General features: G+C 41.8%; 1 protein-coding gene across 6 annotated transcripts in view; it reads left to right on the top strand.

Annotated features, from left to right (window-relative positions):
* Positions 1–7,449: 7,449 nt before the first annotated feature.
* Positions 7,450–24,586, top strand: part of PRLR (prolactin receptor) — a 161,281-nt gene continuing 144,144 nt past the window's right edge. For 2 of the 6 annotated variants that reach the window (XM_078066624.1, XM_078066625.1), the window contains exons 1-2: positions 7,450–8,004; positions 15,692–16,881. The gene's annotated coding sequence lies outside the window, so the exon portion shown is untranslated. Of the gene's footprint in view, positions 8,005–8,036; positions 8,419–9,469; positions 9,674–15,691; positions 16,882–24,586 lie in introns of those variants that run through there. The other 4 variants (XM_036107425.2, XM_078066628.1, XM_078066626.1 and 1 more) reach the window with 3 other exon arrangements.

The following is a 24,586-nucleotide window of genomic DNA, read 5'->3' as shown; positions in this document are numbered from 1 at the left end:
TTCCATAAAAATGGTGAAAAAAAAAAAAAGAGCAGAGATGGCCAAACTTATATCAGACAAAATAGACTTTAAGTAAAAAACTGTCACTAGAGGCAAAGAAGGACATTATGTAATGACAAAAGGATCAATTCATCAAGAAGATATAACTTATAAATATATATTCACCTGGCAACAGACCACCCAAATAAATAAAGCAAATATTGACAGATTTGAAGGGAGAAATAGACAGTAACATAATAATAATAAAAGACTTCAATAACCCACTTTCAATAATGGATAGAATATCCAGACAGAAGAGCAATAAAGAAACAGAGGACTAGACAACACTATAGACCAAATGAACCTAACAGAAATATACAGAACATTCCACTCAACAGCAGTAAAATACACCTTTTCTTCAATCACACATGGAACATTCTCCAGGAAAGAGCACATGTTAGGTCACAAAACTAATCTTAATTTCAATTTTAAGAATATTGAAATCATACCAAATATCTTTTCAAAAACACGATGCAATGAAACTAGAAATCAATAACGGAAGGAAAACTAGAAAATTCACAAATATATGAAAATTAAATAACACACTCTTGAGCAACCATTGGGTCAAAGAAGATATCAAAAGGGAAACCAGAAAATTACTTGAGACAAATGAAAACAAAAGTATAACAGACAATGGGATGTAGCAAAAGGAGAACTAGGAGGGAAATTTATAGTGATAAACACCTGCATTAAAAAAGAAAAATCTAAAAACAAAACCCAACTTTAAACCTCAAGGAACTAGAAAAAAAAAGAAAAAAACCAAGCCCAAAGTTAACAGAAAGAATAAATAATAGAGATTAGAGAAGAAATCAATGAAATAGAGACAGAAAAACAGAAAAAAAATCAACAAAATCAAGTTGTTTTTTTAAAAAGATAAAACAGACAAAACTTTAGCTGGACTAAGAAAAAAAGGAGAGAAAAATCAAATAAATAATATTATAAATGAAAGGGGAAAAATTACACCTGACAGGAGAGAAGTAAAAAAGATCACAAGGGACTACACAAGAGAACCCTTGTGTGCTGTTGATAGGAAAGCAAAATAGTGTAGCTGCTTATGGAAAATAGTATGAAGGTTCCTCAAAAATTGAAAATAGAACTAACATATGATCCAGCAATCCTACTTTGGGTATATATCCCCAAAATTTATATCAGGATCTCAAAGAGATTATGTGTGCTCTCGTATTCACTGCAGCATTGGTCGCAATAACCAAGACAGGGAAACAACATAAGTGTCCATGGACAAATGAATGGATAAAGAAAATGTGGTATGTACATGCAGTGGGATACTATTCAGCCTTTAAAAAAGGAAATCCTGCCATATGAGAGAACATGGATGAGCCCGAAGGACATGATGCTAAGGGACATAAGCCAGCCACAGAAAAACAAATACTGCATGATTCTACTTATATTTGGTATCCAAAGGTATCTCATAGGGATGCCTGGGTGGCTCAGTAAGTTAAGCATCTCACTCTTGATTTTGGCTCAGGTCATGATCTCACGGTCCTGGGATCCAGCCCCGCATTGCGTTCCGTGATCTGTGGGGAATCTGCTTGAGATTTTCCCTCTCCCTCTACCTCTTCCCTCTTGTGCATGAGCGTGCACACGTGTGTGTGTGTGTGTATGTGTGTGCATCCATGCATACAACTGCATGCACGCGCATTCTCTCTCTCTCAAATAAATAAATCTCTAAAAAATAAAATAAAATAGTCAAACTCATAGAAGCAGAGAGTCGAATGGTAGTTTCTAGGGACTGAAGGGAGGAGAAAATGGGAAGTCATTGTTCAAGGGGCGTGAAGTTTCAGTTCTGCAAAATGAATAAGTTCTAAGAGAGCCGCTGTATAACATTGGGTCTATAGTTAACAATATTGTATATAGAACACTTAAAATTTTGTTAAGAGGGTAGATCTCATGTTAAGTGTTCTTACTACAATTTAACATACAATAAAATAAACCAATATTCATCATGTATCAGAAACGTAGTTGGAGATTTTTCTGACAGAATGTTCCCAAACATATGATTTCTCAGTTTTACGATCTGGGAAATGAAATTTGTAACATCCGGCTCTCCTTACATTTCCCTCCATCCCTTCCCAAAATCACATACAAGATAGAGACAGAAAAACCATATAAGTCAAAGTCAACTTTTCCCCTGGTACCAATTGGGCACTTCAGGAGGAACACTCATTTTACTGACACTTGGGCTTTATGAACTCTAGCCCTGAAGCAGCAGATCTTGTCAAAATACAAAGATTCAGAAGGTAAGGGTGGGGTCTGAGATGCTGCCTTTCTAATAAGCTCCCAGGTGATGCCAATGCAGCTCGTCTAAGGACCACGCTTTGGGTAGCAAGACACATACACAATAGCCTAAAGAAACCCATGCACTTTTGCAGAGTCTAACAACCACTGCATTTTATTCAGCATGCTCAGTTTCCCTCTTTGAGGTTAGGAGACATGGATCCTCATCAGTCAACAGACCAGCTCTCTTAGCATCTTCCACATGGAGAAAAATATTCCCATTCCCATGTTCATAAAGCCTCATTTGTACTTAGCCTAACTGCTTATCCACTAGCGAGGGTTTCCTTGGAAGGAAGGAAACATTATCTAATAATAGTAGTGCCTTATATTTACACATGGTTTATAATTTACCAAATGCACTCACACCTGTCAGCTCATATCAGCCTCCCAATGATCCTTAGAGGTAGAACAGAGGAGTATATTATAAACCTACTTGACAGAAGCAAGCAGATAGAAACAACTGCCTTCAGAGTTGGAGCTTTCAGGGAAAGCTTTTAGAAGAAAGTGACTTTGAATATGAAGATCAGGAATGGATACAGTTTTGAGTAGGTGAGGACTGGGGGCAATAACATGCCAAGAAGGGAAGATGGATTCAAACACACTGTAAATATTGATTGAGCTACTATTCCCCAAACCAGTAAGATCAGCAGGAGCAAAAACATTGTAACTTTAGTCTGTGGGAAGTACGCACCATTAAAGAATTTTAATTCAGGGAGTGATTGAATCAGATTCAGCATGGGAGCATTTGAGTTTCACACGGGCAAGGCTGGGGAGAGTGAGGCCATCCAGCGGGGGGGCTCTGGAAGGGGAAGAAGTGAGAAATGATGAAGGAATGACCTGGAGCACTGACAGTGGAAAGGGATAGAAAGATATTTGTGCCTAATGGGATGGAGATTGTGACAGAGGGAACATTAACAGTTGAAGCCATCAGAAAAGATAAGCTTTTATATCTCAAGGACCATAAAAATGTGCATGCCCTTTGACTTAATTATGTCTCACTGGGATTTTAGGCTAAGGAAATAAATCCCCCAAAGGCAAAATTTCTTTCCACAGACAAGTCCATTGTAGTACTACTTATAACAGTGAAAGTTTGGGAACAACCGAAATGTTCATAAGATGGTATAATTAAGTAAATTATTGTGCAATAAGAGTAAAATGACATTATAAGATTAAAGAAAGAATTGAAGAATATTTTTAAAAGACCTGAATAAACACAGAAACATATTTCCTGGGTGGAAGAATTAATGTTTCAATGCTGTAATTTTTTTTAAATAAATAAACGCAATGTAATGCCAAAGAAATTTTTTTAATTTAAATAAATTAAATAAAATAATTTGAACAAATTGATTCTAAAATTTTATGAAAAAAATAATATCACATTTATCAAGAAAATTTTAAAAGGAAAGACTTGCACTAATAGGTATTATAATATACAATTTTTACAATACAGTTATCAAAATTGTGCATTATTGGCATACAAACAGAACATGGTAGTGCCCAGAATAAATATAAATATATATGTAAATGTAATGTATGACACTGACATTAGAAATCACTGGAGAAATCATGGATTTTTCAATAAAGGGTAATGGGATAATTCACTATGCATTCAGAAGAAAATTAATATATATAATATTTACAAATAAAAATTACATTTAATGTGTGGAATTTACATATAGCATTTAATATAGTAATATGTTAATTAATATATTGCTTGGTCACATTTCAATTTAAATATACTATAATTGAATATTAATTATAAAGTTAATATATGTGATATTTATATTTATAGTATTTATAAATATAAAATGTGATAAATACAATGTTTGTAATATTTTTTAAAATTCCTAGGATAATTAAAAATCTATTGTTAAAAAATTAACAGTATTAGAAGCAAAGAAGCAATAGAGAAAACCCAGAGCCTTATATTCTGGAATATAATAGACAGATTTGACAAGATGAAAACTCAAAACTTATGTGCAGTGAAATGGTCCATAAACAAAATCAAGGGAAATAGGACAGAGAAATGTTTACAATAGATTTCACTAGGTGTTAATATGTGTAATAGTGATAAAGACCTCAAAGATTAATTTTTAAAAAGACAAACGTACTAGGCATAGGATTGAACAGCCATAGCATAAAAAAAGAATTCAAATAATAAACATATGGACTCAACCTCCCAAGAAGTCAGGAGACTGTGAATTAGAACAATAAGACACCATATTTTGCTTACTAGACTGGCAAAAATCAGATTGATAAAACCCAGTGGCGGCAAGAATGTGAGAAAACATCCTTGGTAGGAGTATATATTAGTAAGAATGTATATTGCTAAATATTTGGGGAATATTTACCTACCTTATGATTCAGTAATCTCACTTCTAGGATTTCCTTCTATAACAATTTTGGAGAGCAACTTGGCAGTGATCTATCAAAAGTTCAGTTCTCATTCCCTCTGACCCAACAATGCCATTTCTAAATGTCTATCCTAAAGTACATGCAAAGATAATCATGGCAGCACTTCTTATAATAAAAAGCTGAAATTACCAAAGATCTAACAATGGAAGGATGGTAGAATAAATTACAAACTAGACAGCCATTAAAAAGAATGAGTTAAGTCTGTAGCTAGTAACCTAGAATATATAATTCCACTAAACTTAAAAAAGATAAGTCACAGAAATTGTTACATTTTTAGTTTAAAAAATATTTGCATGTGCATATGGAGACATGACGATATACATGTAGGAAAAAGATAGGTATGCCCCCAATCTGTTCACCACGGTCACCCCCAGACATGAGATCAGAGGAAAGGAGGAGGGTGTGTGATTTGGGAAGGTTATATCTGACTTTATAGATTGAGATTTTTTTCAACAGTGCTGTGATGTCAGTGTTTTTTTTCACTCTTGGTATTTTTAGCATTTTTCTTTTTCTTTTTTTTTTTTTTTAATTTTTGAGAAAGGAATATAGTCCTCAAAGAAGAAAGATGAAAAACCAAAGGCAAAACTGTTCCCAGCCACGAAGGAGGAGAAAGAAGAGAGACATGGCAAAAGGCAACCCAGAGAAGTCACGGACAGAAAGGGTCGGGGGAGGGCAGGGGCTGAGAACCAAGGAATGACAGCATCTGGAGGAGGAAGGGAGGGAGGCAGGGCACTGCAGAGAGGCCGGGATAATGCCACCCAGAGAGCAGAGGATGAGTAGCAGGGTTGCAAGCCCGGGTGCAAATGGGGGGGAGGGGTGTTCCACTCTGCCTGTGCATCTCTGGAGAAACAGAGAATTAGGACCTCACCCTAAACCTCCTGAATTAGAAACTCTTCAAGTGACACCCAGACATGCACAGTAGCTTTGAAACACTCCTCAGATGATGGTAGTGGTGTGCGGTCAAGGTTGAGAAATCACCAATTAAAGGCATAGGAAAGTGTAGTGAGTCAGGGAAGCTGAGGAGTGTAGTTCATTCTTTCCCACTAAGTTTGACAGGTGCAGAAAGGAGTGAATTAAATTAATAAAAGTTATTAGAACATGGTAAAGCACCAAAAGGGTCACCAGGGTCAAGGAACATATGAGCACGTTGTAGGCTAAGATGAAGAAGCCCATGGGCAGAAGAGATGAAATATTCGAGGAAGGTGATAAAAAAAGAGGAAGGGGGGAAAAAGGATTTGTTTCTAGACTTTCTGTTATTTGTCAGACATTTTAGATATGCTATCACCATTATTATTTCTTTTACTGGTGATTAATAACCACCATTATTATTATTTTTTGAGGCATATATTACAGCATCCTCTTTACAGTGAGGCAACTGAAGTTTAGGAAAGCCGTAGGAATAGCAAGGACTCAAACCCACGCCCAAAGCATTCAGTCACGGAGCAGGGTCTTGGAGGCATAGTGACTGCTGGTGGTTTAGGGGTAGTAGCCTCAGTGCCCTGCGCCACAGAGCAGACAACCAAACTGTCACCCACCAGAAGCCATGAGCACAGGGGAGCTGAGCATCCCGCAGCTGACCGGGAGCCACAAGGAGGAAAAGCGAGGTCCCCACCTTCCAAGAGCGGACAGTCTGGACTTTACCTAGAGTGCTATCTTTTTCACCAGCTATTAAAACTGTCTGACTAGAACAACTCCAAGAAAACGGAATAATACTTTGCCTTGCAAAAGTCATAGAGAAATATTCTGTCATTGAAGATCTCATGTCCCCCAGCAGTTCGGGAAATAAATAGGAGTTGCATGCATTTGTGGCCCCCACAGGGGAGGTAAACGTACCTGGAGGATCACAGGAAGCAGGTGAAGACTGTGCATGAAAGTGTATCTCCCCCTAGACTAAGAGAACCAGATGGAGTCTCTGGCCATGTTACTGACCGGGAAGCATCAGGTGATGTAGCTGGGCTTCCGGTCCAAAAGGATCACCAAAGCATCCTGAGATTTTCAACATATTCCTGAGGCCTAGCAAGTGGCTGCCGATAAATATTATTTGCCAGTTATTCCAGGGTGACAGTAAAAGTGGCCTCAAAGGGGGAAAGCCCAGTGTTCCAGTAACTTTTATTTTTGGAAATTCGAGAGGCTTTGTTTAGAGTATCTCCTTGATAGCCCTTCTGGGTTATGAAACAATCAGCTGCGGTATTAATCAATGGCATCTAATAGACACTAGCAACTTAGTAATTGATGGATATCTATTTAATTCAGGCAGTTACTATTTGTTTCAGTACTTGTTTTGCAAGAGAAAAGCGGTTGTGCATGGTTTTGTTATTACCAAAAAAAAAAAAACCCTGTTAGAAAAAATAAATTCTACATTTGCGGAAAATAAGAAGAGGGTGGCCCTACCATTGTTTCTGTTATACTCGTGTGGTGTAAAAGAAACACAGCACCCCGGAAATTTGGGCTTTGGGGTATCAAAAAAGAAAGCAAAACCCTCCTTAGGTCACTGACTGTTTATTTTCTTTTGCCCCTTTTATTCTGACCCCTCCTTCTTGTCAGAGAAGGGGAGATTCAACTCCCTGGAGCCCCCTCCCCCCCCAACACCCCCTCCCCCGGTCAAATATTGTCAAGCTGCTGTTATTCAGAGATAAGGAAAGAAATTTGACACGGAGGCGCTCCCCATCTTGATTGCCGGGAGGAAGGAATACCATCTTCGAGGTCATTCGATCTATTAAGCCATCTTTATGATTGTTTTGCCTCTGTATTTTCTGGGGCCGTCTCGGTGGAAGATGTGTGGCCCTGATCATGGGAAACCAATCTGGGATCATCAGTTATTTCTTCCCCACGTCTCTGCTGTGTTCTGGCTCCCCCGAGCACCTCCCTCACCTTGTAAACCTGGCAGGCTCTGGACATTTTGCATGCTGAAGAAAATCACTGTTTTGCCTCCAGCAAGGAACGTAAATGTTGCAAGACTGACTCCTCCTCTAATGAAGAAAGAGTGAACAAGTGCACCGAGTTGAGCTTCTTGTCCCAGAGCCACCGGGCTGGGGACGGTGACGCCCAGGCTGAGATCCTGAGCCGCGCGTCTTCTGGGCTTCCCCCACCCAGCCCCCGCCCCCGCCCCCGCCGCCTTTCCGTCTCACAGGATCCTCTCCCTCTATCTGGATTTTACCGGCTGTTCGCGAAACAGCTTTACACACAATGGATCTCCACGTCCTTTTGCAGGAAGTGCTCACGGACTGATGTGGCTGACTTTGCTCCCAGGCAAAAGTGAGTAGCCACTGCCCGGCTGCGCCTGTGGCGGACGCGGGGGCTGCGGGTTCGAGGCGGGAGAGGCGCGAGGGCAGCGCGCGCGCGGCGCGGGGGCTGCGGGTTCGAGGCCCCGGTGCGGCGCGGGCTGCGGCTCCAGGAAAGCGGCAGAACCCAGGCGCCGGCGGCAGAGGCGCTGCCCGGCAGCGGCCGCAGGTGCGAAAGCCGGGGCTCCGACCGCAGTCAGCATTGCTGGCCCCTCGGAGAGAAACTAAAAGTGCCCCCTCCCCCTCACAACAGCACACCTTGGTCTTTTTTAAAGGCATCTTCGGATGCGCCCTGGAGAGTGAGTTTCGGCGTGACCGTGGGCTTCTCGCAATGTAAATTATTTACGTCAAACTGAAAAGAAAAAATCGCGGGAAGGGGCTCGGGAAGGTGAGGTGATGCCCGCGGGCTCGCGGGGCCTCCCGGCGGCGGCGGCGGCGGCGCAGACTCTCGGGCAGCGGGTGGGGAAAGTTCAGGGTCACCCGTGCTGGCCCGAAAGGCGGGGCTCCCCCGCGAAGGCAGTGGGCGCCGCCGGGGCAGGTCCGAGGCTCCAGCCGGAACCGTAGCCCCGAGCGGGGGCGGGACGGGGGGGCGGGAAGCTCCCATCCCCGGAGGCAGCGGCGAGCGGAGCCCGCCGGCGGGGAGCGGCGGACTCGGGAGGCGGACGGGCACGCGCGGGTAACTGGGGAGCCGGGCGCCGTGCGGGGGGACGGCGGGGCCGGGGTGCCAGTTCTTCCAGCAGGAAAATATCCTTGTAGTGACCTCTACCTGTACCCTGGGGAAGCAGCCCACGGTGCCCTCATAAGCAACTTAGGGTTTTTTGTGATGGGACTTGAAAACGGTTGCAAAATAGGTATTATTAATCTGGAGAGATTCGTTTGCTTTCATTCATCAAGTTGGCTGGTAAAGAGTCTCCTCGTCTCTGCTTCTTGGTTAGTGGAGTGCTTCTATTCCTAGCCCAGCCTCTGGCTGTGCAAACTCGGGCAAGGCAATCATCCTCTCTGGGCCTCTGTTTTCTTTGCAACATTTAGGGAAATTAATCATTCCATAGATAGATAGATAGATAGATAGAGGCTATATATATATATATATATGATTAAACATAATATGTGTATATGCATAGTATATTGTATATATAATTATATATACAATATAGTGTATGTTATATAGTATATAATATATATGTGTGGTATATATATACTATATTATATATATGGGGTAAATATGCTGAATATTGTAAGGAAGAAGCAGATGAAATTTTTAATTTTAATGGTTCTTAGAAACTGGGCATCACGGGTCCTTTTGAGAATTAGCTGAGTCTTCTCCCAAGGAGTTCTTATGTAATGTACATAAAGTTTTTCAAGCAATCCCTCAGAGTTTGTGGACACTCCTGAAGACCCTGCCTGAACCCCAGGTAAACATTCTTTTCCTTCTTTTTGAGGACCTTTTGTATCAAGACCACCCAGCTGAGCTGGCTATGGAAGTAATCTATAGCCCTCCGGTGGGGTCTGGAGTCAACCATGCTACTGAAAGAGAAAGCACTCCCATCATGAGTAAGCTCCTGGGATACTGTTTCCCAAAGGCTTCACCAGTCTCTGCCTCCTGGGGAACCTTCCTCACAAACTCTTTTCGTGACTTTCCAAAGGTGAGGTCCTCACCCCTAGAGTTTTCAGTCCTATACACAGCCACCTCTAGCAAGTCACTGCCTCAAAGATAGCTCTTCAGGTCACCTAGCTGGATGTCAAACAGCGAAGCCAAAGCTTTGTTTTGAAACAAAGTGCTGTTTGCTCCCTGTGCATAGTAGGAATAGTAATAGTGTTCTTTTGGACCAATGCACTTTTCTTTTAAAGTAGTAAGGACTCCTATTGGGGCACCTGGGTGGCTCAATTGGTTAAGGGTCCGACTCTTGATTTTGTCAGGCTGCATGCTGGGCGTGCAGCCTGCTTAAGATTCTCTCCCTCCCCCTCTGTCCCTCCCCACCCAAAAGAAAAAAAATAATAAATAAATTTTTAAAAAGTACTAAGGACTCCTGTCTGATGGGACCTGAGTCTTCCATTGGTAATGCCAACAGGATACAGCAGAGGAAACATGGAGCTTTGGAATCCACAGACTGGGCTTCAGATCTTGGCTCCCACACTTGGACAAGTCACTGAACTACTCTAAGCCTCATGTTCCCTGTTTGTAAAATGGGGAACAATACTGCCTTTCTTGCATAGTTGTTAGGAAAATGGAAAATGAGAAATGGAAATGCCTGGTTTATAGTCAGTAGTCAACTAGTATTATTAATATTGACATGAGGTTATCAGTAAGTGTTAGTTTCATGCTTTTCTAGAGCAGCTTACTATTCTATAGGGCTTATGTCAGCAAAAGAATGAGTAAAGTCAATTCTACTCCAATTATTCTCAAAGATGAGGGGTGTGTTCAGAATACAGAGTTGGCTTTACTGCTTCACCTTTGTCAAGCAGAGCACTCTGTGTGGCCAGTAAATAAAATGTGTCCAGACTAACATGGATTCTCGACCCTTCCTCCCAATTCTCTTTTGGCCCATAATCTCGAACATGAAATAGCTAGCTCTGCTTGTAGTGACAAACACCTCTGCGTGGACACTGGAGAGTTCTCATGGTTGCATCCATCTCCAGATACCCTAGAAACTGTCTCTGTAAAGAGAATTGTCTCCACTGTCATCATTCGAAGGGCAGCACAGATTATCTCTCTGCTTCTCTCTGTCTCCCTCTTTGGTAATGGCCCCTCAGTTGCGAGAAGCTGGGTGACGTGGAGATGTGGGAAAGAAGTATCAGAATCCTAAAAGGAAATTTGATACCCTCGAAGTGGTCATTCCAAAGATGGATCAGTACTCTGGCAAGGCATTCGTGCATGCAAAGATGACAATACCGATACGTACTTTTCACTGAGCTTTCAAGATGGACTAAGCAGTTTGCTACGTGACCTCAATTAATTTTCTCATAGCAACGCTGCAGGGTATGAATTATCAATTAAAGCTTTACAGATACATTGAGACTTAAAAAATTTTACATAACTCGTCCACTCTGCGTAGCTGCTAAAAGGCAGAAGAACCAGGATGCAGGCCCAGCTCTGTCTGACTTTGACGCTCGCTCTTCTCACACTGCCCAGTGCCGCCAAGCTCTCTGACGTCAGAAGGCTGTGTCATGCCAGTTGGGTCCCAACCCAGTTCTTCTTCTTCTTCAGAGCATTTAGAGCAGGAATAACCAAATCATCTAGATGATTTAAGTGGTGTGAACATACACTTTGCATGTGATACGTATTAACAGTCAGCAGCAATGAAATGGCCTATGAGGAATGATGTTCCCAAGCCTTTCCAGATCCAGCTGGGAGAGTCGTTAGGCAACACCAGGCCTTGGCAGGCAGGGCTGGGTCTGAGCCACTAACTTCCTGAGTGACTCTTTTCGGTTGAAAAGAGCTCTGAAACGTTCACTCTCTACTACTTTGAGAATCAAGACACCATTTACAGTTACCTCCCTGTGTAAAACATTTATTCGTTCATTTATTCATTTAACAAACACTTGCTGATCTCTGAATAAGGCAGACAAGGTCCTGGCTCTTGTGGAGTTTCTATGACAGAGAGAGTGACAGATAGGAGGCAGGTGAACAAATGCAGAAATAAGATAATTTCAGATACTGAGAAATGCTATGAAGAAAGTAAAGAGAGGCTGGGGGCTCAAGAGTAAGAGGGCTTGCAAGCAACTTGAAATAGGGCAGGCGAGAAGATGTCCACAAAGAGGTCACTCTTGAACTTAAACCTGCATAAAAAGAGGGAGCCAGCCTGATGAAGGTCTGGGGAAAGGGCTGCCTTAGCAGAAAAACCTCCAGGGAAAGATCTGGATGTGGAATGAAGGAAGCAGTAGAGCCTCAAATATAATGAGATGGCGCCTTGGAAATCAATTTGAGTTTTATGTAGGGGAAATTCTTGATTGACTGCCTATCATACCCTTCTAGGCTGTGCTGTGGACTTACCTCCTATCTTATTTAACCTCCCCCACCATCTGGCGAGGCAGCTATTTCTGTCTTGATTTGATAGTGGAGGAAACCAAGATTCATAGAAGGTAAGCAGCTAGTGCAAGGTCACAAAGCTGGTCTTCGAACCCTGTGGTCTGTTTTGCGCCAAAGCCTAAAACTTTTTGCTAATACAGCATGTGGACTTTGAGATAATCTCTTTCCGAAGATCGAAAGGAGCTAACAGAAAGAACATGTCAAAAGTATATTAGGTCACTAAATGCTGACAGGCAATTTCTATCTCGTGTCCCAAATTCCAGTAAGTGTGTCTAAACTTGCTCAGTGCGCAACACATTAGCACTAGCCACGTGTGATGACTGGGAACTTAAAATGCAATTAGTCCAAACTGAGATGTGCTGTAAGTGTAAAAATATCCCCTAGATTTCAAAGACCTAGAACCAAAAAAAATCCCCACCTCATTAATTTTTATACTGATCATATGTTAGAATGGTAATGCTTTGGATGCATTGGTTTAGTTGAAATATACTATTAAAATTAATTTCATCTGTTTCTTTTTAATTTTTTTAATGCGATTAATAGGAAAGTTTAAATTGCATATATGACTTGCATTATATTTGCACTTAACAAAACTGGTATAGACTAATGAGTTGACAAATATATGATAGGAAACTTTTCTCCCTTCTTCCTAACATAATTTCTTCTCTATTCTTGGCTCAGACTTCTCAAATCTTACCCATCAGGCAAATCTCAAGAAGCTTTCTAACATCCTAAGACCAAAGAGTCATTTTAAATCTAAAACAGCCTGAACAATACGCAGTTCCAGTTTCCAGAAGGACTGCTCCACGAATATCACAGAAGGCCATTTTAGTTTCTTTTGTCCGCTAGCTAAAGTGGCCCTTGAATATCACATCACCAAAGTTAAGATATGATTTGTTCCTGCAATCTCATGTATGCCAAAGGGAGAGCAGTCCGATTCTGAAGTTGTTAGAGGAAGCCTCTGACCTGGGATATTGGAGGCCTGGATTCTGCTTTGTCTACTGGTTTGTGTGTAATTCTCACCCTGCTTCCCCCAGCAATCCTGTAGTAAAGTTCAGAATTGATGAGATAATGCCACATAAAATGCTCGTGAAGACATGAGCTCTACAGATGTTGGCCATGGGTGTCACTGATGATCCGAGGACTGGAGGCATTCGTCCATGGGGAAGAGTTTCCTTTCTGTAGCTTGAGCAAAGCACTATATGAGATGTTCTGGGATGTCTGGGTAGCTCAGTCCGTTAGGCATCTGCCTTCCGCTCAGGTCATGATCCCGGGATCCTGGGATTGAGTCCTGCGTCAGACTCCTTGCTCAGCGGGGAGCCTGCCTCTCCTGCCTGCCACTCCCCCTGCTTGTCCTCTCTCTAACTCTCTCTGACAAATAAATAAATAAAATCTTTAAAAAAAAGATGTTCTTTCAGATATGCAAATAGTGTTCATTTTCACTTGAAATCTACATGGGGGTCGGCGGGGGGGAGGGGGGAATGACAGTGAGAAGCTGAGCGCAAGTGAATGTTAGTATATGTGCATCAACAGCAACCATATCTTTCAGCATCTTCTAAGCCAAGAAGTCTATGCCAGACTCCATAGGGAAAATAACAGAACAAAACAGAGGTCTTTGCTCTGGAGGAGCGCATTATCTTGTTGAGAAGATGGGCATAAACATAAAACCCCAGGAGCAATGTGAGATAATATTCTCCAAGTGTTACGTGAATAAAACAGAGTTTGGAGATTCCAGAAGGCAGTGTGCCTGAGAAAGACAAGGTATGAGACGGACATTGAAGGACGTAAAATGAGGCTAAATACAAATGGAGATGGGGAGAGAGGGCATTTCCAGTAAGAAAACATGCATGTAATCCCACGACGATAGGAATGTACAGGGAGGGTTTGGTGTTGTGAAAAGGTATAATTGGCATCGCTGGGGAAACTTTTAAAACATACTGATGCCTCAACCCAACCCCCAGAGTTTTCATTTAATCAGTTTAGGAGTAGGGACTGCGTATTGGTATTATTGTTGTTGTTGTTTTTAATTCTCCAGAATATTCTAAAATGAATATTCTGAGTCAGGGTTGAAAACCACTGAGCAAAAAACACAAGATTTTTAGATCATAATCATAGAAAATAAAATTCAAAGGGTAATATTTTAAAGGGGATTAATTGGATAATCAAGAATTGTGGTCTTTATGGAAATTTGATATACATGTATATTTCTTTTTTTTTTTTCTTTTCAAGTAGGCTCCATGCCTAGCATGGAGCCCAACATGGGGCTTGAACTCATGACCCTGAGATCAAGACCTGAGCTAAAATCGAGAGTCGGATGCTTAACCGACTGAGCCAGCCAGGCGCCCCATATATGTATATTTCTCTGTAGTCTTTTTAATTCACAGATAATTGTTGTTCATAGTGATCCTGTCCACTTGGGTGTGGCTAAAAGTTGTAACTAGCTGCCTATTTCCTTTACTCTGTGTATTCTTGCAGTGTCCTGTAGTCAATCCTAGCAAAGTATGGGGCTGCTGGGATCTCAGCTGCTCGTATCCACCAGGCTTGGTGTAATCTTTGCGAAGGGCTTTATTATCATGCCCATTTGTGCCCATGGTAGCTATTTTACAATAATCTGTAAACTTCCCCCACCTCTCCAACTTGACAAATTGGGAAATAGAGTTTAATTACTTGCCTTGGGCCTTGAGGCTAACTGGCAACAGAGGTGAAATTAGAATTCTCAGCCACGTCATTCCCCATATCTTATTTGGCTCCCAAAGCGAGTCAGCCCAGGCTCCTGTTGATGTTAGAATACTCTGTCCCGGCAATGTTATTTCTTCAATGAATGAATCAGTGTTACAGATCAGTAGGTGAAAGATGAAGAGTCGGCCTGAGCTGTCGCGCTTGATGATGAGTGTCAGCATGGAAGAGATAGCCACAGCAGTCCCCGGAGCCCCATCCCTATGCTCTAGGAGTTCCTATTCAAGTGAAAGTTTGGCCATGCCTATTACAGCTCCTTCAGCCCTACCTCTGTGAAGTGAAGGCTCCTGAGCCCAGGAGCTTTGGGGCTATTCTAATTCCTCTCTGAAGCTCCTGTTCACTGAAAGGATATTGATTTTTGTTACACACCAGAAAAGAAGAGAAGAAAGCCCAGCAATTTTTACAGCTGCATTTTTAAAGAACTCTTTATGTGTTTTGGGAACTTCTGGGTTTATTGGCAATGGTGAGGCTGGGAGGTCTTTATGAAAGGTAGTGGAAGAAAGCTAGAGTCTGGCCACTAGGCTCCTTAGAACAAGAAGATCAGTTAATTTTGCACCATCCCCAAATGGCTATTTCCTTTTTCTCTGTCTCCAAGTCCATTACCGATTTAAGAACAATTTCCAGTATCTTCTGTCATAGCAAAAAGCAAGTCTCTAAAACAGTAGTCCTCAACACCGATTGCTCATGACAGTCATCTCAGGGGCTTTAAGAATACAGATGCCCAGGCGCCACCCTTAGACCCACTGAATCAAGATTCTGGGAATGGAGCCTGGACATCTGTGTTTATTTACAATTCTCCTGGTGATAATAATGTGCATTGGTACGAGCTGATTTTACTGCTCAGCTAAGATATAAATCTTAATTACTTATTTGTATTTCTCCTTTTGTCTTGTTTTAGATCACATGACCCCAGAGAACCACCCAAACCATATTTGTGTTGTCATTCTACTCTTTGGAAACATGGTTTCTAGCATAAGATTAAGTTTTCTACTTGTCTAAACTAACTCCAAACTCAGAATGCCCTACATAGCCTCATGATGAAAATTTCTGTAAGTGCAATTTAGAGATCAGATTGCCAGAAGCTTGATAAGTATGAGATTGAAAGATAAAGTTTAAGCTTCTCTGCCACGCATGCAATGAATTTCCCAATTGCTATGTTGATCTTTAGCAACACTTGCTTTCCTCTCTCAGCCATTTCAAAGCCAATTAACTCCATTCTTGTTCACACCCTTATTAAAAATATAATTATAGCAGTATTCTCCAGGGATTGTCATTGGATAGACTTCACAAAGCGAAATGGCCAAGAACTTACTAGGTTGTGTAAAACCCTCTCAGCCCCGAGAAATCATTTGGGATGCAAGGGGCTACCAGCCACAGGGTAGGCTAGGTGAGTCATGAATTTTAGTTTGGAAAGAGACAATTACAAGTCACCCAAAGATAGAAGAACCTAGGATACAGAAAATGGTAGACTCAATCTGAGAATAATTATCCAGGGTCTGGTTAAGTCTGAGACTCCAACCATTCTCAGAAAGTTGTATTAATGCCAAAAGCAACCAAGTTTTGGGCACCTGGGTGGCTCAGTCGGTTAAGCGTCTGCCTTGGGCTCAGGTCATGATCCCAGAGTCCCAGTATCGAACCCTGGCATCAGTCTCCCTGCTCATTAGGGAGTCTGCTTCTCCCTCTGCCCCTCACCCTGCCTGTGCTTGAGCTCTCTCCCTCTCTCTCTCTCAAATAAATAAATAAAATCTTTAAAAAAAAAAAAGCAACCAAGTTTTTATACTAGATTTGGAAGGCAGGGGAGAAAGGGAGTGATGTACCATGTACTTTTCCAGAGTGTTAAGGTTGCAGAATTAGAAGAAAAGAAATTGTGAAGGAGGTTGCCGAGAGTAGGGTAGGCAAAGCCCTCCTGGTAGCCAAGCATCATGGACATCGGCAGTTTTTATTCACTCAACTTTCACGGAGCGTCCACTACAGCTAGAGGCTGTTACATGACCTGGAGGGAGAGTGATGAAGTTCCTGCTCGCATGGAATTGATATCCAGTGAGAGGAAACAGATATCTACATTAAGAAACCAATAAGTAAAATCTGGTAAGTTGGTTAGTGCTTTGCGGACAAATGAAAGCAGGTAAAGGGAATGGGGTCTGATGAGGGCTGCTTTAAATAGGATCACAAGAGATGTCTCTCTGATGTGGTGGCCTCTGAGCTAACACATCATTGTCAAAGCAGTACAGAGATCAGGAAGAAAGAAGGCCAGGGAGAGGGAACAGCAAGAGTAGATGCCCTGAGGTTGGAAAAGGGTTGTCATGTTCAGGAAACAGAAAGGAGACCAGTATGGTTGGATCTCAGCTAGGAAGAGAGAGAGCGCCAGGCGGGAAAACAGCCCAGAGGGCTGGAGGTCATGGGGTGCAATTAGGATTTTAAGTGCTTTAAGGAAATCATTGGGAGGTTGTAAGTAGGGAAGTAATGTGTTCTTTTTTTTAAAAAATTCAATTAATTAACATATAGTGTATTATAACATATCTTATACATGTATTATTAACATTTGGTGTAGTTTCAGAGGTAGAATTTAGTGATTCATCAGTTGCATACAGCACCCAGTGCTCATCACATCATGTGCCCTCCTTAATGCCCATCACCCAGTTAGCCCATCCCCCCCACATCCCCCCCAGCAACCCTCAGTGTGTTTCCTAGAGTTTAGAGTCTCTTATGGTTTGTCTCTAGAGGGTATTATGCTAAGCGAAGTAAGTCAAAGAAAGACAATTATCGTACGATCTCACTCATAGGTAGAATTTAAGAAACAAAACAGATGATCATAGGGGAAGGGAGGGAAAATAAAATAAGACAAAGTCAGGGAGTAATGTGTTCTACATTGCATTTTAGAACTCTCTCGGGCTTCTGTGTGGAGAATGCAGTGTAGACTGGAAGAAAGGGGGGAACATGGCAGGTACAGCAGGAGGTAAGGAGGGATCAGCCAAGGTGGGAGCAGTGGAGTGGAAGAAGGATGAGATTCAGGAACCATTTTGGAGGTAGGGCCAGCATGCCTTCCAGGTGGATAGGGCCAACAACAGGGATGGCAGACCTAGTGCTGTCTGAGATCATTGCTCTTGCCCCATCCCTACGCAGGTCACTGGTTTTGAGCCAAAATGGAATAATATCTAATGCTATTTGAAAACATTAGGGATTTTACCTTAGCTTATTTAAGCAGAAAAAAAAAAATCAAATTCCTGTCCAGGGAGAAATTTGTTTGCTGCTTCTTACCTCCTAACCTTTAAAATAGCATCCTGTCTCATAAGACTGTTTCGATGGGGTTTATTGTTTTTGATTACTATGCTTTCCATAAATGCTGGAAACGTCACATTCACATTCCTAAGTTTATCTTTTCTTCTGAGTATTTTGACACTCTGGCTGCATTTACTGAATCCTTCATGACATCAGACATTTACACACGGCTTTTTGCCATTGGTCAGTTTCCCCAAGTAAATGCTGACATCGTAATAGCAAGCATTTAATGAACACTTACTATATCCAAGGCATTGTTTTAAGAATTTCACATTTAATCCTCCCAGCCACCCTTGGAGTGAGTACTCTTACTACTATCATTTTATAAATGAAGAAAGTGAGGCAGGGGCACCTGGGTGACTCCGTCAGTTAAAGCATCTGCCTTCGGCTCAGGTCATGATCCTGGAGTCCTGGGATCGAGCCCCGCATCGGGCTCCCTGCTCAGTGCGGAGCCTGCTTCTCCCTCTGCCACTCCCCCTGCTTGTGTTCCCTCTCTCTCTCACACACACTCTCACTCTATCTTAAATAAATAAATAAAAATTAAAAAAAAAAAGGGGGGGGTAAAGTCATCTGCCCAAGCTCACACAGCTGGTAAATCGCAAAGCCAGGTTTTGCATGAGTCTGGCTGCAGAGCTCCAGGTTCTCAGTCACTAAGGTGTGCTGCTTTCCCTCTGTCTCCTTTTCACTCTTTTCTATGTAACCGAAGCTGCTGCCTTCAGAATCAGACTTGTTTCTCCTGCAAAATCCCCAGTGTGCCACTAAGAGGCGCTTTGGCCGGGCAGGGCTTCCAGGAGTGGAACCGGAGAGGAAATGCCATAATTCAGAGGCTGGATGATTCAGCCCCTCTCCAGGAGGACTCCGCATCTAAGCCACCCAGCCAAGGTGGGAGGAGAACCACCCTCCCAGGGAGCTGGCAGGACAAAGTTGCCAACCGCGGAAGACTCCCATGAAATGCCCCCTCTTCTCCTTACCTCCTCTTCTGCCCACCACCTCATAGTTCCTGTGTTGTGCCCACCTACCAGTCCCTTCTCAAAAGACGGAAGAACTCAAAGTTTCTCAATAAGCTGTGCAACAAATTCTGGTTGCTCCTCAGGGTCATCTGAGGCTGGCCTTTAGAAAGTAACGAAAAGAGGGTCATTTACTCATTTGTTATCACATTTTTTTCCAGATGTAGTGTTCAATAATTTATCAGTTGTGTATAACACCCAGTGCTCATCACATCACGTGCCCTCCTTAATGCCCATCACCCAGTTACTCCTTCCCCCACACCCACCTCCCCTCCCACACCAGCACCCTTAGTTTGTTTCCTATAGTTAAGTGTCTCTCGTGGTTTTTCTCCCTCTCTGATGATACATATATACACACCACATCTTCTTTATCCATTCATCTGTCGATGGACATCTGGGCTCTTTCCACAGTTTGGTTATTGTAGACTTTGCTGCTATGAACATTGGGGTGCAGGTGCCCTTTCAGATCACTACATCTGTATCTTTGGGGTAAATTCCCAGTAGTGCAATTGCTGGGTCATAGAGTACCTCTATTTTTAACTTCTTGAGGAACCTCCATACTGTTTTCCAGAGTGGTTGCACCAGCTTGCATTCCCACCAACAGTGGACGAGGGTTCCCCTTTCTCCGCATCCTCGCCAACATTTGTTGTTTCCTGTCTTGTTAATTTTAGCCATTCTGACTGGTGTGACGTGGTATCTCATTGTGGTTTTGATTTGTATTTCCCTGATGTCAAGTGATGTGGAGCATCTTTTCATGTGTCTGTCGGCAATTTGTATGTCTTCTTCGGAGAAATGTCTGTTCATGCCTTCTGCCCATTTCTTGACTGGATTATTTGGGTTTGGGATGTTGAGTTTGATAAGTTCTTCATAGATCTTGGATACTAGTCCTTTATCTGATATGTCATTTGCAAATATCTTCTCCCACTCCATAGGTTGCCTTTTAGTTTTGTTGACTGTTTCCTTTGCTGTGCAGAAACTTTTTATCTTGATGAGGTGCCAATTGTTCATTTTTGTTTTTGTTTCCCTTGCCTTTGGAGACTTGTCTAGCAGGAATTTGCTGCAGACGGGGTCGAAGAGGTTACTGCCTGTGTTCTCTTCTAGGATTTTGATGGATTCCTGTCTCACATTTAGGTCTTTCATCCATTTTGAGTTTATCTTTGTGTATGGTGTAAGAAAATGGTCCAGTTTCATTCCTCTACATGTGGCTGTCCTAGCCTCAGCAATCAGACAACAAAAAGGAAAAAAAGGCATTCAAATTGGCAAAGAAGAAGTCAAACTCTCACTCTTTGCAGATGACATGATACTTTATGTGTTATCACATTTTTGCTCTAAAAATATTGAAGATTCTCTCCACAGTTTCATTATTAGAAGTGAAATAAGCCTGGGGAACACAGTAGTCCAGACTGTTTTCTTTACCTTCCACTGCATATCTTCTTCCAGAAAATTCTCTCAAGTTACTTGGTTTTCCAATAATCAGCACGAAAGTAACGGACCTCCCTTGTTTCCTAATGGTAGTATCAGCAATGAATTTAACAGAATTGAGGTTTATACAAAGAAATGCATTACCATTTATCTCCTTTAATGAATTCTTCAGCAATAACTGTAGAGGCAATAATTGTAAAAATTCATCTTCTATGCTGTAAGTCTTAACTTATTATATATTTCGGTTAAATAGAAGGCTTTTTTTTTTTTTGCTCCAATTGCCATAGGGTAATTTTCTATAGAAACTGACATGCATTCATTAGAAGTGCTGAATTTATGTAATCAAGTCCTCAATCTGTTCATTCAACTGTTTGATTTTCAATAAAAGTATTATTTTAAAATATTATACAATGTATGTCAGATATTTCCTATGGTTATATTAACTTCCAAATTCAAAACTACAAAGGAAAAAGAACTATAGTTATGGTTTGCATTAGACTCTCATCTTATTTAAGTTAGGAAGACTGCAGTGGGACATCAATTAATTTAAAAAGTTTGAAAGCCATTTGAACTCTTTGAAATCTTCCAAATAGCTCAGAACCTTGTAGATAGCTTCACTTAAAAAAAATTCATCTTCAAACCAATAAGGTAATTTCCTCCTTTATTGGACAGGTTTAATTAAACATTCAGCAAAAATGAGAGTGACTATGTACCAAATGTGGATATGTCCAGAAACCAAGTCTTTCAAATATCAGAGCAATCTGATGGGAGTTGTTTGATCACAAGGATGACTCCATCCATCACCTCCTTCAGGGCTTGACTAGAAGAGTTTTATTTTTCTCTTAACAAACTTTTCTGATTTTACTTTTCAAAGGACATCACTGAAACCAAAGCACTGTTCTGACCTGTGACTTTTAAAACTGTATTTATTTTTGTATACGGTTTAAAATTCAAGGTACAAAAGTGTGTTCATTGAAAAATACTCCTCTCTCACAGCCACCCATTGCCCCCATGGGCAATCACTCTTACTGGATAATTATCAAAAATATGCCATGCTTTTATGAAGATACACTATCTATATAAATATGGGCTAGATGTCCTTTTTTTAGTTATTTCGTAGCTGAGATGCTGTGACTCCTCAAAGCCAGAACCTGCATTCTATTGCTGACCTCCCAGTCCTACTAACACGGATTCTATATTGGTCCCAGAGCTTCCTGTCTAAACTCAAGTGTATCATTCAGTGTGGCTAGTAGAGGATGAATAGCAGTATTTTTGGAGAAGGGTTCATCTGACAAGTATAGAGGAGGAGATGAAATTACATAAGCTGCCCATGTGTGGGTATTGGTAGGCATGTGCTTTCAATGGTGATTTTACAAATAATCCAGATGGAGTTGTTAAGTGTCAGGGTGAGAGTTACCCCTCTGTGCCTTACTTTCTAATCTGTACAGTGAGGACACTAAAACATCCGTTCCACAGTTGCTGGGAGAATAAGACAAGATGAGTGTATATAAAACCCTTGGTACCACGGAAACACTCCATTCATGGGAGTCATTAGTTTCACCTTCATCAAAGAACTCCTGACTTAGTGGGAGAGACCAACAAATATACGGTCAGTGAGGCAAAATTCCAAGGGCATGGACTCAGTGTTGAGTCTGAGCTTAGCATGATTAATGATCCTGAAAATCCCTCAAAAATCCCATCAGTGCCATTCAGTTCAACCATTTCCCTTCCTTCCTGCACTTCACCGGCAGACCAATATGGCACTTCTAGTTGGCAGTCCTTGTCAGAGAATTTGCCTGAATACAAAAGCAGCATATTCTTTCTTTCTGCTGAATCTGCTTCAAAGTTGTGCCACTGGAAAGAATCCAGAGAAAGTTTGCTAAACCTCTCTCAAGCCTCAGTGTCCTTATTGGCAAAAACGGAGATGATGGTGCCTACACTCCAGGACTATTTTGAGGACGGAGTACGGGAATGGATGAGAAACACCTCATCTGTGCCTGGCCCTCAAAATGAGCCTGTGCCCTTCTCCCGTGACCCCATATATTCGGACGGTTAGCGCAGTGTGTCGCACGTAGAAGAAAGGCTCAGGAATGACAATAGTTTGTTGATTTGGTGACTTGCGCCCCCAGCCACAAATGGTGCACTTTGAGGCCCATGCTTATAGGCAGATACTTAATTGGAGTACATGGGCCTTTGGAACCCAAATCTGATAAGTATTCAGGAAAACTCCTCAAGAGAGATGAAGCTCAGAGATGAGCTAAATACACTTTCTCCAATTGCCCTACATTTGATGCCAGCAGGCAAATCAGAGCCGGTTGGGCAGTGTGCAATTCCGAGAAATGAGGAAAGTGAAGAAGCACCTGTTCCTCCTCCAGTAAAGCCAAGGCAAATGGAAAAGCTTAGAAATAGATCGTACCATCGCAAGCGCAGTGGGGAAGGTTGGAAACGTGCTGTAAAAAAGCCCATTGCTGGTGAAAACACGGCTTCTCACTCGTGCTAGAGAGCCTGTCAGACTGGTCTCGGACCGGACAGAGGCCTGAATGGCCAGGGGCTGGACGCTACTATGGGAACTGGGCCCCAGGCACTTAGGATTGAAAACCAACCTAACAAAGCATGTCTGTTTCCATTTGTGAGAGATGAAATGATACGGGTTTTGCGGAAAGCCCAATAATTACAAACGTAAAAAATGCCTGGTTTCCTATGGCCCCGTGGAGGGGGCCTCAGACTTGGTGGCTATGGGGCACTAGTTCTGCGGACTTCACCAGAAGGAACTATTAGGTTTAGATGCTTGTTGTTGTTCTCCATTTAATTCTTATTCTTTCCATATATTTCTAATTCTTTAAACATAATTGCGACTAGTGGTATGAAAAGGACACTTCCACTTGTGAACAAAGTGTATAGTAAGAGTCCAACAGCAAAAATCTACAGAAGACTCAAGTAGGTATAGGAACAGCAGTAACAAGGGCTCCAAATATCCTTTGTTGTATTGTTAAGGTGAGAATCCATAATGTCCGGAGAATACTTTGAAACCTAAGGCACGATCCAAGTGTAATCCCTTAAAAGGTTGTGGGTTTCTTTTAAAATTAAAATCACATATGGCGGCTTAGGGAAATCTTCAAGTGAAACGTAAGCAATGCTTATAGATTCTCACCAAGATTCTCGGGAAACTGAGTAAGAACTTGCCAAATACATGTCAAATGTAAAACCACTTCCCACAGTGGGATTTCATGGAGACCTACTTCACAAAAGTGGACCTTGACTGGGACCTTTTCACTGATACTCCTTTGGAAGCAATGAATTTCCAAGAGGACATGATTATCGTACAATGTGATAGGTAGCTCTGATTATCCAAGCACCTAGGACATTATTCAGAGGCAAACCATTAAGCTTCTCCAGGAATTTTTCTTCTGTAAAGGTAGGCGGCTGCAATGGAGACTTCCTTTTTGTGGGTGAATTTGCCCAGCAGATGGCAAACATTCAGTAGGAGAGGAAGGATGACACCAATTATTGCTGATGATGGTTAAAAATGAAATTACCTAATGAATCTCATACTTGGACTTGGGGACTGAGTCAGGGTTCTAGCTCCATGCAATCATCATGTATCAAAGTCGAGATCTTGATCATTAACTACTGGGCCTTTTTTCCCATCAGTTTTGACAGAAAATTTAAATTCTCTAAGGGATTCGATGTTTTAGAAAATAGGAAAGGATTTTAATATTGCCAACCCCAAAACTGCAACTCCCTGCCTTCCAACTGATATCAGTTTGTCATATGGGAACTACATTCAACTACTGACTCCACATTTAACAATGGTCTCTATCTTCTGGGCACTACTGTCAGAAGAGGGATCAAGGCATTTGCCCACAGGTGAAAATTTGTCCCAGGAAATGCGTTTCATTATGCGAAGTGGGAATAAAAACCCCCAACATGGCACAGTTTTTCTCAGTTTTTCTCTTGATATAACCATTTAGGCAGTACAACTGTTGTGATTACCAAACTCGTGTCATAATACATGTATACAGATTGATTTCATACCAGAGAACTTCACTGGGTGGGGGGGGGGGGGGGAAGAAGTCACCATTTCC

The sequence above is a fragment of the Halichoerus grypus genome, chromosome 2, assembly GCF_964656455.1.
Source record: "Halichoerus grypus chromosome 2, mHalGry1.hap1.1, whole genome shotgun sequence".
Taxonomy (NCBI): Eukaryota; Metazoa; Chordata; class Mammalia; order Carnivora; family Phocidae; genus Halichoerus; species Halichoerus grypus.
Note: the sequence above shows the minus strand (reverse complement) of the source record. Positions and strands in the feature narration are given on the sequence as shown.